A 17,752-nucleotide genomic window follows, 5' to 3' on the forward strand; every position below is an offset into this window, starting at 1 on the left:
TCGATGGTAGGTCAGGAGCCATCACCATGAATGATGAGGGGAGGAGGGTGATGGCTTGCATGAGAGAGTTGTGCCAACAAGTTTTTTGGCACAATGTCTTGGATCATTGGAAGGACATACCGAATGGGAGCAAGGACTACATAGTAGCATCCTTGCACGAGGAGTTTTCAGTGCTAGCCTCAGTAGATAGATTCTCTACGTGTTGGATGATGGATTGCATGCATGTATACATGTCACATAGTCAATCGGACACATGCAAGGCAATCAAGAGTGTGGCTGCAAAGCCCAACTGGTTAGATGCAGACGACTGGCGCCGACTAAGGGAGGAGGCTATAGATTCTCCAGGACATTGGAGTCAGCAGCGCGAGGCGGCGAGGGCACGACTCGAGGCCGGAGTGGTCCATCATCTTGGGAGTGGCGGCCACAGGACATATGTGAAGGACTTTGTAAGTTTTTCTTTTGTTTTGCTTGTTTATTTTTTTGTAATATTCTTTGTGCTGACAATCATGTTTCTAACAGTTAGCATTTTGTTTTCTTTGCAGCACTCCATTACAAATTGCTATCCGACTGGCCTTGAGACTCGATATGCAGAGAGGCATTGTCTCACTTCATTGATCGACCAATTGTATCGATGCGGCGGCCCTATAAGTCACTAATCTTTCTTGTTCGTAGTTACCATCTTTAATTAGAATGCATTATTGTATGGTGAACTGATATGTTGTTTCTTTATTTGCAGAGTCCGTTCGATGCTCCTTTGCGGCGGGATGAGCTTTCGGGGGACAAGGATATGTAGATTGCCCTTGGATCCCTGCAGCTCACATACCTTTATTTTTGAGTTGCCTGATCTATGTAGACATTTTCTATGTATTAGTGATATCTTGTCATGATTGTACCAATCTCTTATTATGTGATCATGTATTTATTTCATGTATTAGTGTTATGCCTTTAGTATACATTGTTTTTGTTTGCAAGCGCATTGTACACAGTGCAGAAACTATTTTGTATGGCTCTAATAAAGCACACAGTGCTATGCTGCCCTGCCACAAAAAAAAATTCCATGTTACCATCGCTATTTGCATCGCAAATTTTACTGCTCGCCTCATTATTGGCGTCGTTATTTATGTCGCAAACTGTCGCTATCAGCGTCGATATTGGCGTCGGTATCAGTGTCGCTAATACCGCCGCTGATACCGACGCCAATACTGACGCTGATAGCGACAGTGATACCGACTGTTCTATGGCGTCGCCAATAACTACGCTTTTTGCGACGACGGGGGAAGTCAGTATAAGGCATATATCTTGTAGTAATGCACAGTTCATTTGCATTTGAGCATGGTATAAAAAGTGAAACTTATGGATGCATAGCACTTGTATTCCTAGTTGTGGCCTACAATGAGTGTGCGAGGTTCCCTTTGTTGTAGGATAGAACACAGATCTTTGGAAAGACTTTATGTCAAGTTAAAATGTTCTTGGATCGTATACGTATCATGAGAGGATTTTATCACATTTGTTCTTTATGTTTGAGAGGGAACATCCTAGGATGTAGGAGAGCTATAGGAGCCATAATAATTGATTGGGGGATGTTGTATTTGTCTATATAATGAGGTGTTAATCACCTATATGTATGGGATACTCCCTTTTCGTGGAATTTAGATGGGTAGTACATTGGACTATAATTTGAAACTCATGTCTACAAATGCATTTGATAGATAGATAATTTTGCATCATCTAGACGCTCTTGGTTATCAGGCCATGGGTACTTTTTGGAGAGTATAGGAGCCCAACTAGAGCCTTATAGTTAGTATCGGGCCTGTTTTAGGTCTCTAAATCAATGCTGTAATGATCTTGATCAAAAAATGTTTCCCTCTATTGGAAATAATCTCTTTAAGTGGATTGAAATGGCATACGATTTGGTCAATAATAAAACTTGCCATCTCCTTCACAATGTTGTTTATCATGTTGCAAGCTTCAAAACATTTCATAAAATAGTTTGTTGCCACAATAATCCAACACCTCAGTGTTGTGGAGACAGAAGTTATACTAGTTTAAAAAACTCAATGCCCCATATTTCAAAGGGTAGCATTGCTAAGACACAACATAATGTACATGTTTTTAAAAATATATATATCGCACTTTTCAAAGGGTAGCATCACAAGAATGGGGTTTAGAGATTCCCTACAAATTTTCACACTGTCATTCCTTTAGACAATATCAAAATGCTTCAATATGTAAAAACTTTTCGATACTAATCCATCTTGCAAAATGAACACTACATTCTAAATCATGGTATTCTTTTGAATGAATGGCACCTCATCAAGCACCACCCATCAACAATATACCTCATCCATGTCTCTTTCATATAAAATACTTAGTATTAATGAAAAGTGATGATATTGTTTAATCTTCCTCTTTTTAATTTCAAAAGATGTTTCATCAGGCTGTGGATAGATAAATGATGACATGTAATGAAAGCATATTGCAAATTTGAGGCGTCATAAAACTTCACTACAAGGAAACACATACATAGCTAAGGTTATTTTTTATGTGAATTAGCATAGACAATAAAAGCATCGCTATCTACGTCACTAATAATACTACTACACATGTCAAGATTTTTGTCGCTATTTATAATGATGCAAATAGCATCCTATATAGTGATGCTTGTGATGCAAATAGCAACACTTTGTGACACATATTGGGATGTATATAATGATGGTATATTAAGAAAAAAAATAGTGACAATTGGAAGACAACTTTTTCATCATGAACACATGAACAAGAATGAAAGACAAACGGAGAGCGCTCAAAGCTTTAGGAGTGTGTGTGTGTGAGTGAGACACAAAAGGGGAGAGAGAGAGAGAGAGAGAGAGAGAGAGAGAGAGAGAGAGAGAGAGAGAGTGTGTGTGTGTGTGTATGTGTTTGTGTGTGTGTGAAGAGAATCACAAAGGAATTCTCATTCGAGCCTTTGAGGTAGGTATATTATTTCTCCTCTCTTTGATTTTATATTTTCTTCTCTTCACTCTTTCTTTTTGTTTGTGGATAGATGCATTGAAAGAGAGAGGGAGTGAGAAAGAGAGAGAAATAGAGAGAGAAAGGGAGGGAGAGAGAGGGGATAGAGAAAAATAGAGAAAGAGAGAGGAGGGAGAGGAAGAGAAACACAGAGGGGGAGGAAAAAATAGAGAAAGAGAAAGAGAAGGGAGAGGAAGAGAAACAAAGAGGGAGAGATAGGGGAGAGAGAAAAATAGAGAAAGAGAGATATGGGAGAGGAAGAGAAACGATGAGAGAGAGAGAGGGGGAATTGAAATAAAGAGAGGGATGGAAAGGTATAGAGGAGAAACAAACACAGAGATGGAGAGGTAGAGAGAGAGGGGGGAGGGGGAGAGAAAAAAATAGAGAGACATGGAGAGAAAAATAAAAATAGGGGGAGAGAGAGAGAGAGAGAGAGAGATAAAGAAATAGAGGGTGGAAGCGAGAGAAATAGAAATAGTGAAAAATAAAAATAAAGAAAAAAATGGAGGATAGAGAGAGGGAGAGATGTGTGTGTGTGTGTGTGTATAAAGAGAGGGAAAAACAAAGAAATGGTTAGAGAGGGGTAGAGAGAAATGTGAGAGGGAAGGAGAGAGTAGAAGGGGATATATGTAGATAGAGAGGGAGAGGGAGTAATGAATTGAAAGAGAGATGTATTATTTGTCATGATATAGAAAAATTGAACAATGATGAGGGCCATTCACATTCAAGGTTGAGAGACACATCTCAATCAATATATCCCATATCCTCTCACTCAGTGCAACCTTACAATTCAATCAAAATATCACTTATTTATAGACCATGTGCAATGCTTTGGCAAGTTTCAATCTACAATCATTGATTAAGTGATCTTGGGCTTTGAGTTCATGGTGAGGAAAGTGTGTACTAATCATGCTTTGTAGTCAAACTCTAATTGATAAAAAATTTAATACTATTATATGTGCCCTAAAAATGTCCATAAAGAGGTATCAGTCCATTTTAAGCAATGCACCTATTACAGCTCATAAGAAGAGTTCGTGGGTGAACAACGGAAGGATCTCCCGAGCCAATAATCCCATTGGAAGTCACTTGGCATAAACGAGATGAACGAACATGCACAAATCAAGAAATAATTATGATCTCACAAGAGGACACACAGTTAGAACAAATCGACCAAGCTTTACTTGATCGAAAGGTGTCCCATATACATGGTTTGTCTCTTCTCTTCCTTTCGCATCTCTAAATATCTTCTCTCTCTACATCCCACATATGCTAAGTACAAATATTATTTCATTATTTTGTGTTGATCTATAGTTTTAATACATTAATTTTCTTTCAATTCATAATATGGTTTTGAAAGGGATCTACTATCTTCCTATAACCTTCTGATCTCTCTCTCTTACAACAAGAAAAAATTTGAAAAAAAAAAAATGTCACAAATGAAATGTTTATAGCATCTAGTTAATAATGGCACATTATATCTCAAGTGTGTTTGATAGATTATAAACTATGATAAGTAAGATTGTACTTTCCTTCTATATTTTGGTGAAATAGCTATATATATAGCTCAATAGAATGAATTACTTTCATTATTTTGAAAACATAATGAAAGAAAGAACACAAAAAATATATGAGAGAGACCATACCTCTCAAATAGCCTTTGGCCACCTGAAGTTGGAAAGTATGGGATTGAAAAATGTTGTCTAAGAAGAAATTTTGGACTCTTTAATCTCATAGATCCAAATTTGGATCATGTACGATATAAATCCCATTTAATTGACTCATCAATGCTGGTTATGACTCGCATTTTACTAATAGTTGGCAGATACCACCACGTTTGGCAAGATTTAGCTCCATTAATAAGGCATTGTATTCTACCACATTGTTAGTAAAAGTAGCACAAAGATAAACACCCATTTTCATACCCTTTGCTTGCAATCAAGGTGGAGAATATGTTGGACTATAGTTTGAAACTCATGTTTCCTAAATCATGTGATAGATAGATCATTTTGCATTAACTATAGGAGTGCAACTAGAGCCTTATACCTAGTATCAGGTCGATTTCAGGTCCCGATAGGTGGTGTTTTGCCATGAGCTACTAATAAGTGGAAAATTCAAACCTCCCCTAATAGGGACCCAACTAGTTAGTGTATGCCAAAAAGTTCGTAGGTACATCCAGTATACCCCAATAGAAACTGTCAAGATGAGATTCCAGGACAAGAAAGAGCTAAAAGGACAAGACGAAGATGATGCCAGGAGGCATATTCCACGGTGGATTCCGTGAGGTTTTACGGTGGATTCCGTAAACTTAGATGACCGGGGCTCATACACAAAGAGGATTCTTTGTGTGAGAAGTTGATGGGGACGCCTGTTCTTTTCGGGCGTTTCATTAATTTAGTGTGTACATGGGTGATTCCATAGCGGGTGATTCCGCAAAATGGATATTCAATTAATAAACGTTTATGAGTTTAGAGTGCGCACTCGTAATAAATTAAGGTTAGGATTTATTTCTAACCAGTTGATTTATTTATGTAGCTGAAGACTGCTAGGTATTCACTTTTGTCGATTTAATTGTATTATTTTACTAACGATTGTGAATGCTTCAGTTGATGTGTAGAGATAGCAGCAGTGGCGGAGGAAAGCATTGGAGTCTAGCGAGTATTCGACCTTTGGATTATATTTTGATAGGCGCCACGCCTATATTTTGTTATGTCTATTGAGACATCGATTATTGATTATTATTTTGTATGCGCCTATGCGCACGGATATGTTATTTCTATTTTGGACATTGAGATTGGGCGTGCCAGACTCTATGGGCACCGTCCATTAGCTTTATTTTTCTATTTTTGTAGAAAGCAAACTCAAAAGCTAAAAGCTTGTCATATTTTTGTAAATTGGGCTATTATTGAGCATGAAGATTGAAATATACATAAAATACATGCTTTGTGAAGCGCTCACACAAGGCATGGGGGGAGTGTGAACCCAATTGGTCTCTTGCTTCTTGTCGTTCATGCTTTTACATGGTTTTTTGTGCAAAAAGGTAGAGTTCATTGTTCTTGGGGACCTTCCGGGATTCACTACGTGAGCATACTGCGACCGATCTGCGCACTAGTGGTATCAGAGCGGAGCTGAGATCAAGAGATTCCAATCGCTACCAATCTCGGGCGAAGGCGGAGCTCCAGGAACGATCGGGCTCTACAGTCAATCTCATCGCGAACCGTCGATACAGGCAGACTTCTGGCGATCAAGAACCCCTGTTTCTACTGTCGGATCGCGAAGGACCAGGCTCTGTAGGCGGAGGACCACGCATCCATCTCCTTCATCAAGTCGTCAAGAAACAGTGAGAAAACAAAATTCATATCTTTTATCTCTCATAAGTTTAAGCTTAAGTTAAGCTTAGAAGAAGCTTAAGAAGCTTAATAAGCTTCAAAATTTCACATCGAGCTATCAGAAGAGGCCCGCGTTTTTCACGCCGTCACGAAAAACGGCCCCCCCCAACGAAATCTGACGACCTGCTGTTTAAGCTCTTAAGCTTAATCTTCTAAGTCAAGCTAAGCTTTCTGCAAGTCACACAGGGCAACAGTCACTAAACTCCGGGTCCTGCGCATCAGAAGTCAAGTTTTGCAAGTCAAGTGGAATCAAGTCCTGTAAGTTCATCAAGTCGGCCTAAGTTCTGCAAGTCTGCAACTCTGCAAGTTGGCTAAGTCTGCAACTCTGCAAGTCAGACTAGTAAACTGGGGTCAGAACTGACTAGTGCTTAAAACTCCTAGAAGGCTTGTTCCTACGCAAAAACTCTGAACTGGAAAGTTGTTCGTGGCAAGGTGTTCTACCTATCTACAGGTTCGCTGAAGTATTTTCAGCAAACGAAGATGGAAATATTGCAGATTTTCTGAAAATTGAGAAAGAAATACCCAAAAATACATAGCCTTGTAACCCCGAATTTGAGCTACGCTCATCCCGCTAACCTGATTTTGAGTGAGAAAGGTTTATTGAGTTTTAAGGATGACGACCCCACATATGGATGATCCTATGGCTGAAGACGACCTACCTGAGCCTATCATGGAACAAAAGCTGGATCTAATCATGTTACAATTGGAAGAAGAGCGAAGGGCTAGGCAAGCATTGCAAGCGCAATTGACAAAACTACAAAGAGCGTCCACCGACAAAGAAGAACCTCAAGCTGAAGATTTGATTCGACGTACCATCGACGCCACTCTTGAAGCACAAACCATTCGCAAGGAATCCAAGATAAGTAAACGAAGTTTCAAATTTCGCACTTTCAATGGCATACGAGAAGGAAAGACTCTTTTATCATTCATTAGCCAGTTTGATGACTATTTCCATGAGGAAACTTATCTAGAAAAAGATAAAATCAAGTGTGTTACTAATCATCTGATAGACAGAGCATCACTTTGGTGGACTGTAGTACGCAAGAGCATAGAATGTCCTGCTACTTGGGAAGATTTCAAGAAGAAGTTCATGCAGAATTTCCTTCCACCGCAATTTCATAAGAAGGCTATCAAGCAATGGGATTTACTTCAACAACGGGATCGTGAGCCTATTCCACAGTATACAAAGCGTTTTTGGAATGCACTCCTACAGCTACGCATGCTTGAAGACGTACCAGAGACGACACATAAGCGGAAGTATATGTCTGGACTCCTTGGACATTACTACGCTGAAGTGAACATGTTCAAGCCTGCTACCCTTGAAGACGCCATCTCACTAGCTCACGACACTGAAGATAAGTTACGCGGAAGAGACAGACGACCACAGCAATTCCAAGCTAATGGTAATTATGGATCTAAACAATTCAATTCCAATTTTAGAAGGTTTAATCCAGGTCGTTTCTCATCACCATCTTTCCGCAAGAATTGGGCTAAACCACCTGCATTACCATCCAATGTCAATACAAATCCTAAGCCTATTCCACAAGCAAATCCAAATGTACCCAGACTTCCAGCCATTGCAAATAATGTAACCAAGACCAAGCCAATAGTATGCTATAAATGTCACCAACCGGGGCATCTCGCAGCAAATTGTCATTCAAAGAAGCCACCAGCATATATCAACTATCTTGGAGCCATGGACGAAGACGAGCATGAGGATATGCCAGATTTCACTGAAGATGAGGATGATCCTACTACTACTTCCGACACTTTACCAGGTATGCCTACTCCACATTCATTATTGACTATGAAATGTTTGGTGCATGGAAAGGAAAGAACTATCTTGCATTATGACTGTAGTACTCATGACTTTATTTCAGCAAAATTGGTAAAGGAATTGAAATTACAGACTGTACCTACGCATTATCGCATAAAAGCTGCATTTTTAGGCACTAGGTACAATGGCACACAAGAAGTACAAGATTTAGAGATTCAAATTGGTTCATATATTGAAAGAAGAAATTTCTTAGTTGTTCCATTACAGTCAAGCGACATTATTTTAGGAATGCCTTGGAGACACCAGCATAATCCAAATATAGATTATTCCACGTACACAATGAATATTAATTTTCAAGGAAAATCTATTACATTATATGGTATGCATGTATCTAATATTTTTCCACTGCTTTCGCATACTCAAGCAAAACGTGCACTACGCAAGAGTACTAAATCATATCTCATTTGGGTGAATGAATTGCATGCAAAGGAAAATCATATGCACCCTAGGCATAAGGAATTTCTTGCATATTTTAAGGACTGTTTTGCAGAAGACCTACCACCAGGTTTACCACCTTCATGACCAGAAGACCATAAGATTGATTTGATCCCTGGCACACAACCACCTTGCAAAGCACCATATAGGCACAATCAAATAGAGCAAAAAGAAATCCAGAGTCAAGTTGAAGAATTACTAAATAGAGGCCTAATTCGACCTAGCAGTTCTCCATTCGGTGCACCTGTACTCTTATTCAAGAAAAAGAATAATACTTATCGTATGTGTATTGACTACCGAGCATTAAATAAGATCACTGTAAAGAATAGGTATCCTATACCTAGAGTTGATGACCTTATGGACAAACTGCAAGGATCTTCTATATTTAGTAAAATTGACCTTAAGTCTGGATATCATCAGGTGAGGCTAGATAGATCCGACATATTTAAGACTGCATTCAGAACACAGTTTGGCCATTATGAATTCTTAGTCATGCCATTCGGATATTCCGTGAGGTTTTACGGTGGATTCCGTAAACTTAGATGACCGGGGCTCATACACAAAGAGGATTCTTTGTGCGAGAAGTTGATGGGGACGCCTGTCCTTTTCGGGCGTTTCATTAATTTAGTGTGTACATGGGTGATTCCATAGCGGGTGATTCCGCAAAATGCATATTAAATTAATAAACGTTTATGAGTTTAGGGTGCGCACTCGTAATAAATTAAGGTTAGGATTTATTTCTAACCAGTTGATTTATTTATGTAGCTGAAGACTGCTAGGTATTCACTTTTGTCGGTTTAATTGTATTATTTTACTAACGATTGTGAATGCTTCAGTTGATGTGTAGAGATAGCAGCAGTGGCGGAGGAAAGCATTGGAGTCTAGCGAGTATTCGACCTTTGGATTATATTTTGATAGGCGCCACGCCTATATTTTGTTATGTCTATTGAGACATCGATTATTGATTATTATTTTGTATGCGCCTATGCGCACGGATATGTTATTTCTATTTGGGACATTGAGATTGGGCGTACCAGACTCTACAGGCACCGTCCATTAGCTTTATTTTCCTATTTTTGTAGAAAGAAAACTCAAAAGCTAAAAGCTTGTCATATTTTTGTAAATTGGGCTATTATTGAGCATGAAGATTGAAATATACATAAAATACATGCTTTGTGAAGCACTCACACAAGGCACGGGGGGAGATTGAACCCAATTGGTCTCTTGCTTCTTGTCGTTCATGCTTTTACATGGTTTTTTGTGCAAAAAGGTAGAGTTCATTGTTCTTGGGGACCTTCCGGGATTCACTATGTGAGCATACTGCGACCGATCTGCGCACTAGAAGAACTGAGATCATTGGGAGGTATTCTGCTAAGCACAATATTTTGACATTGGTGAGAGTGAGAGGTTTTATTAATCAAATTAATATCCCATTTAATCCATCACGGGAAGAAGAAAGCTCTAGTATTCCCGTTTTCCTAAAGAGTCAGTCTACTGTAAGTGATAGTGTAACCCCTCCGATACAAATCCCAAGACTAGACCCAAACCTCTGATGGTGCAACCGATTGCGATACTTGTAGGAATGGAAAATTTTCCCGAGCTTGGCTCTTTTCTATCCACTTTTTATGGGTTAGCATAGAAGGATGCAAAACTCTAGATTACTTAATTTCAAAAGTTAATGTCTAATTGTTGAATCTAGGATAAAGGACATCTTATGATGTTTTTTAATATGACTTTGAAAGGAAGTGTTGCGGTGTGGTATTATGGCTTTGAAGCCAAAACCATAACCACGATAGATCTATTCTATGCGGCCTTCATAAGAGTTTCCGCCTGAGAGCGCTGGTCAATATTGACTTCGATTGTTGAATGTGATACAATAAGAGCCTCATGAGAATGCTTGATCTTATTCCAAGAATTTTAAGGAGGTGTTTCACAAATTGCAAGCCTCTATTCCCATTCCACATGTGTTGACCAATTATAGTACTTCTATGTGGATTAGATTTGAACACTACAACAGAAACGAGGCATAGACGCGCATGTTAGACGTGCAAAGTCGGGCGCGTCTATCATAGCGTCTATAAGTGCGTGTAAACGTGCGTGTAAATAGACGCGAATTGTGCGTCTATATATCCGCGCAAATAAACGCTAATATAGACGCGCCAGCAGACACACAATTATTTAACCACCTAAAATTGCAATTCACATAATTAAAAAACCAAATTTAATAATTATTTAACCACCTGAAATTGATTCTTGAGCATGCACGTGTGTGCATGATAAAAACCATAGAGTTAAGAATACACATTGAATGATTGAATTAAAAAAATAGAGTTAATAATTACTCGAAGTACCATTGGCATCCTCAAAGTGAGCAAGGACACCACAATCTTGGGTATTTCTCTTTTCATCTATACGTTGAGTTGGAAGATGTTTACCCTCACACCAAAGTGCATTGAATAATGTGCACTAGTCGTAAAAGATAAAAGATCAAACTAAAAATGCTGGACCCTCACGAGGTGTTCAAATAACTAGATATGCTGGACCCTCACGAGATGTCTGTAGCAAAATATACTGGGTAGATGAAAGAGCCCTTAAGCTATGATACACTTACTTGGGCCTTAAAACAAAGATCAGCATTACTCCTACTCTAGACTTGGATAAAAGTGCCAATGAAGTCTCGAGTGTTTTATGGCTCGAGACTCAATCTATGAATGGAAAAACATCACGTCCACCCTTCAAGTTCAAAAAGGGCATGGGGTTTGGAATTCCTGGCTTTTTTAAAGGCAAGCCAAAAGCATTGAATAGTTTGATGGAAGGCCCTCCCTTTTTCTATTTTGAAAATGTTGAGAACGTTCCCAAGTCAGAGTGGGAGACCATCAAATGGCTTTTTAATGGCACTACAACAAAAAAGCCTCATATACGCACATTTAGACGCGATTTTTGAATACAGAGAAAAACTTACGGGCGCGTCTATCCGCCCGTCTATTTGCGCGTCTATCATTCCGCGTCTATAATCGCATGTATCGACGAATTTACACGCACAAATAGACGCGCAATAGATGCACATATACACGCGCATATAGACACGCTTTTAGACACGCTTTTACAAGCACTGATAGATGGGAACGGAAAACAAAAAATGTCCATTTTTAAAAAGATATTTAATTTTCTTTTTTAATTTGAATTATGCAGCGTGTGTATAAGCGCGTGTAGTCTGGATTATAGACACGCGAATAAACGCGAATTACCTGTAATTTAGACGCATTGATAGACGCGCAAAACAGAACTGGAAAAAAAAAACCAGAGAGCATGTGGTTGCAAAGATGCTCTCTGGTTTTTTTTTTCCCCCTCCCATACATCAGATTGTGTATTTGGGAAAAAGACAACGTATCTTACGGGCACGAGAATTGAAAGTAAAATTCCATGTATTCATTATATATCAAAGCATTTACAAGGGAAGTTTTGAGTGCTTGCGACCTAAAGCGTGGCCGCAAGTAGTAGGCTCAAAGAGATATCATACATATACAAGAAAAGAAGGCCTCATGAGGAGGTATGGTGCTCCTCTACGAATCTGAAGAGGAAACATCCTCGCTAGTACCACCATGGCTACTAGCGTCGCTATCCCCCTCCTCACTATGCTCCACATCCGGGTTCACCTACACACACAAAAGATCAGGGTTGCTTACATAGACAAGGTGGAGAAAAAGTTATAATTAGTTATACTTTTAATAGGAAAGTAAGAAAAACATACCTCCTCTGGCTGTCGAATCGTCATGGCCCGGTTGTATTGGTCCTCAGTGATGAGACCCTCCTCATAAAAGTGAAGCCATGTCGCTACGTGGTTATGGCCTCGATGGTAACCTACCTCTCTAGGGGTAGGTGTCCTACCAACGATGGTAGTCTGCAAAACATTTAGAGATATACAAACAATTAGACGTCACAATATATTAGACTAAAATATATAAAGAATTTAAAGAAATATAAATTTAAAAAAACTAGAAATCAAAATATACTTACAAACTCTGCCTCCCACGACTCTCTGTCGCCCGATCCGTAATGCGACGATCCCATTGTTTCCATTTGGATCCGCTGCGCCTCTGCGTGCTGGCGACTCTTCACTTTCTCAGCTGCTTTCTTCTTGGCTTTCTTCCACTCTATGCGGTGGCACATAGGTGGTTGGCTGTAGGCTCCACGCCCCTCCTCCAACCTCCGCAGTGAGTCCCTGGCCCGTGTCATGAGGTGGGATCTTTTGTTGTGAAGCATATCCCTCACTTTTGTACGTCCCCAATCATCCGAGAATCGCTGACCCTCAGGATTTGGGTACCTCCTATGGACTGCCCTCAACACCTCCTGCCATAAGCCACTTTTCTGATTTTTGAAGGCAATGAAACAATCTTTATATGTCGCATGCACGACGCTCCTCATGTACACCATTACATCCCTTCCCTCATCATCATTAAAGATGCCACCGGCATCTGTAACTCTATAGTAATGGCGTACAACCTCCTCTACATGATCTACTGGTGAGGGTGATCGCTCGCCACCTCCTAGGCAACCCCCACACAACCCTCGTCCTCCCCCTCGACTCTCCCTCCTCCCTCTCTGTCGACTGCCCTCTGCCTCGCTGGACGCACGAGCTTCTGCAGATGCACGTGGAGCATGTGGAGTACCTGCAAATGGAGTACTTGCATATGGAGTACCTGCATATGGAGTACCTGTATGTGGAGTACCTGCATGTGGAGTCTGGGAAGTAGTGCCAAGCAAAGATGCCAGAGGCGTCCCAGACATGACACTGAACACCTCGTCCGCTGTGGGAGAGCGGCCAAGGTGTCTGGTCATCTCTCCCATGAAGTCTTCCCTACTAGGAAAACCTCCAAAAAATGCATTGATCCCCCTTGCCAAAGGAGGCCAATGTATCATTCATGTGATCCACATTTGGGTCATTGCTAGATGAACCAAGATACAACATCTGCAAAAAAAACACAGAAAAAAGACAAATTTATTTGCATACAAAAAATATAGGAGGATATTGTGTAGTACAAGCAACTCATGGATGAGGGGTGGAGGTGACTATCCATAGACTAGAGGACACATTGAGGCCTATATGCCTAGGTGAGGGCTCTAATTCACGAGATCCACATGTAGAACACACAAGTTTCAATCTCACTTTATGTAAAGAATGTAATGTTTGTATAAATGTGTATAAAATTATACCATTTCCTAATTTGTCACTTTTAGATCTAACTAGACTTCTACTTAGGAGTTAATCAATACCACACAACAAGATTCTGCTCTAGGTGATGTCACACAATAGGACCTTGCTCAAAAGTATTTATTATTGATTGTAGCCTTATAAACTTGAATATAGGAAAATTTATAAAAGACTATGACTAGGGTGTCCTAAATTGTAGCATAGCTTTCCTATTGCATACAAAAACACTACATTGCAGTTTTTAAGCCTTTGACATAACATTGCTGTTCATCTTCTGTCCAGCGCGTCTATTTGCGCATCTAACGTGCAGCACAGACGCACTGCCAGAAGTGCATCCCAGGTCAATGCGCATCTAAAATCGCGTGTAGACTGCAGGTCAACCTTTTGTGCAATGCGTGTATCATCGCATGTACATTGCAAAGCACACGCGCCAGCACACGCGCTCTAAGAAGCGCTCGAAGACGCTCTAAGAGGAGACATTTTTCTGCGTCTATGTCTGCGTCTACACTGAGATGTAGACACGCTAGCAGACGCGCTGGGTCGGCTGATTTTAGGCCGACGATAGCCATTGACGATTTACATAATGCAATACATTATAATAGAATCAAAAATCCTAAATACATAGACAGAGCAGAGAGAGGAAGAGAGAAACAAAGAGAGAGAGAGAGAGAGAGAGAGAGAGAGAGAGAGAGAGAGAGAGAGAGAGACTCACCTTGGGTGTTTGGTGTGGCGGGTGGTGGTGCTTCTCCTTCTCCTTCTTCCTCTCCTTGGTAAGTTACCCTCCCTTGATGCTTGTTTGCTTGCTTGATGCTTCTTCTTGTTCTCCTCTTTCTTGTTCTCTCTTTCTTCCTCTCATTGGCTTTCCTTTTTCCCTTATTGTGTGTTTGAAATGAAAGAAGAGGTGAGTCATGAGGAGGTGAGGCATGAAGAGACTGCATGTCAGCTAAACTCAAGCTTCAGAACCGCAAAAAACGCAGGAAAGGAAAGGCACAGTTTGAAAAGAAATGATTTAAGTATGGTTTGAATTTTGACGTGTGCGTCTATTTTCGCATGTATATGTGCATCTATTGTTCAGATAGACGCGAGGATAGACGCGAATATAGACGCGAAAATAGACACGTAGGTAGACGCGGATTTAGATGCGCATTTGGGATTTATCATAATTTTTTGTTTTTAAGATAAGTTTTGATAGTGAATTCTTCTTAAGTTTTGATAAGTTAAGATAAGTTAAGATAAGTTTTAAGATGATGATTTTTGTGTATTTAAAATTAAGATCTTATGTAAACATATGAATGACAAATATTTTGATGTTGTCATGAATTAGGTTTAATCATGTCGACGTCATCATCACCTAGTGCGGTGCAAGTTGGTGAGTCAATGAGCACATCCTCAAGTGAGGATGAAACATTGCGTCTTCATAATCGAGATGCATGGCTACGACGAAAAATTAGATGCATGTGTGATCGTTGTCGAGGGTGTATTTTTCGAGCACATTGAATTGCAATGTCACACCTCAGCTTGTATGGAGAATGGGACCAAGAAAAATCACCGGTATTCATTGTTTTTTTGTACCACTAATATTGCTAGTCTATGTTACGGGAATTATATATCAACGTACATGAAACTCCCTTTTGTGGTTGAGCTGGATGCGGTGCCACATCCTCAGATGCTCCCTCCCGGGCGTCGAGAGGCTGCAAAACGTCGACGGGAGGAGGCAGAGTCTTCAAGAAGAGTAGAGACTGACGAGCATGATAGTAGCCCTCATGAAATGTCCCATCAAGTCGTAGAGGATGAGATTTTGGACAACATGGTACACCATCTATTTTCACAATCGGTTTAGGGAGAAGGTCACTCTACGAAGCCAGATGATCCACTATATGTAGCATCATCTACTCCGTTGTATGAAGGTTGTACGTACTCTGTTCTTCGTGCGTCCGTGGAGATACTTAACTTGCAAACAATTTATGGATGGAGTAATGTCAGTTTGGATGCGTTATTGAAGTAGGTATCAATTCAGTTTGGCTTATATATGAATCATAATATTAATTGTTAACCTCTCTATTTTGAAATCAGACAGAAATATATGTTGGTGGTTTTTTAACTCACTTTTAAAATATATGTAGGTTATTATCACAAATGCTTCCAAAAGGAAACAAATTGCCAACTAAGAGAGAGCAAGCAAGACATTACTTGACATCTCTGGGAGGCAATTAAAAAGGGACATGTGATGTTGTCCCTTCTCATTAATCCTGGAAACCACAAGGTAAAAAACATGGACATTTACTTAGAGTCTTTGATTGAAGAGTTAGAAATGTTATGGGAAGGTATTGAGGTGCAAGATACAAGTGCATCTGCATCCTCTAGAGATTTCACATTGAAGGCCATGTTGTTGTGGACCATGCACAACTTTCCAAGATACGGAGAGTGTTCAGGTACATGTATATAACTCTATATTTGAAATTCAAAACTTGAATCAATTGCATTTTATTAATTCACTTGTTTTTTCAGGTTTAACCACGTCAGGTTTAATTCAAGACTTGAATCAATTGCGGTCCCTCTCTAGTTTCCTCTAGGCCGGCATGTTTAAAGAAGGTTATCTACAACAATCATCATCGATTTCTTCCTATTGACCATCCCAAATATGTTCTCCCTACTAATGGAATGACTCCACAATCTCTAACCATTCGAGATTGGAAGGAGAGATGGATTAATGCCGACAGCCACCCTCCACATGGCATGAGTTGGTAAGAAGTGCATTTCTCTCGATTGACTTTAAAGTATTTAGCATGATGAAATGTTTACATAATCTATTGTTTGTTTGTTAGGTTCTCTATATTCTTTCGTCTTTCGTACTGGACTGAACTCAAGATCAATCACCTATTGGACCCCATGCACATATTCAAAAATGTTGTATCTACATTATGGGATCACTTGATAGGGGCTCGCGATTCAGTTAATGTAAGGGAGGATTTATGTAACATTGGTCGCATGAGACGAGCCTGGCCATGAATTGGACCTAGAGGAAAGATTGAGCTACCCCATGCACCTTGGATATTGTCAAAGAACGAGGAAAAAATAGTGAAGGAATAAATATATAGCGTTCGAACACCCACAGGATGTATGAGATGTCTCAAGGGAGCCTTCATAAAGAAAAAGAAAAGAGGTGTGGAGCAACTATCTGGTTTGAAGTCCCACGATTGGCACAAAATGATTCAAGTAAGGGTATCTCTAACCGTGAATATAGTAATTAGTGGCGTAACTATGTGTAAACTTTGGGGTATGATGACTTTTTCCTCAACTAATCATTTTCATCTATGAATATTGTTTACATCCAGTTCGTACTTCCTACTAGCATATCCCATTGTGCCTCCAAAGATGTACGTGATATCATTTACAAGATGGGAGAGCTTGTGAGGTGTGTATACATTGTATTTTTTCACTATATATCTTTGAATTTCTACACAAAAATAAACAATTCTCAAATATATCCTGACAGATACGTGAGCTCGAAGGAAATTGATCCAAACACATTGCAAGATGCTCGAGTATTATCTATTGAGGTGGTTTGTTTGGTGGAGGAAATTTTTTGTCGATCCATTTTAACTACTCAATTACATTTACTCGTACATTTGATTGATGAGATCGCACTTTGTGGGGTAGTTCATGTAAGGTGGATGTTTTTTCTTGAGTGCTTCATGAAAACCTTGAAAGATTTTGTGAGGCAAAAAGCACGGCCTGAGGGAAGCATGGCTGAGGGTTGGTTAGTACAATCATCCCTTGTTTCTATCTCTGAATATCTTGCTGAAGTGGATCCCTCTCAACCACGACTATGGAAAGATGATGAAGACTTGAGGATGACCTCTATAGTACCTC

Source organism: Lygodium microphyllum, chromosome 6 (assembly GCF_053477565.2).
Source record: "Lygodium microphyllum isolate KBCC chromosome 6, Lygodium_microphyllum_v1.1.10, whole genome shotgun sequence".
In the NCBI taxonomy this organism is placed as follows: Eukaryota; Viridiplantae; Streptophyta; class Polypodiopsida; order Schizaeales; family Lygodiaceae; genus Lygodium; species Lygodium microphyllum.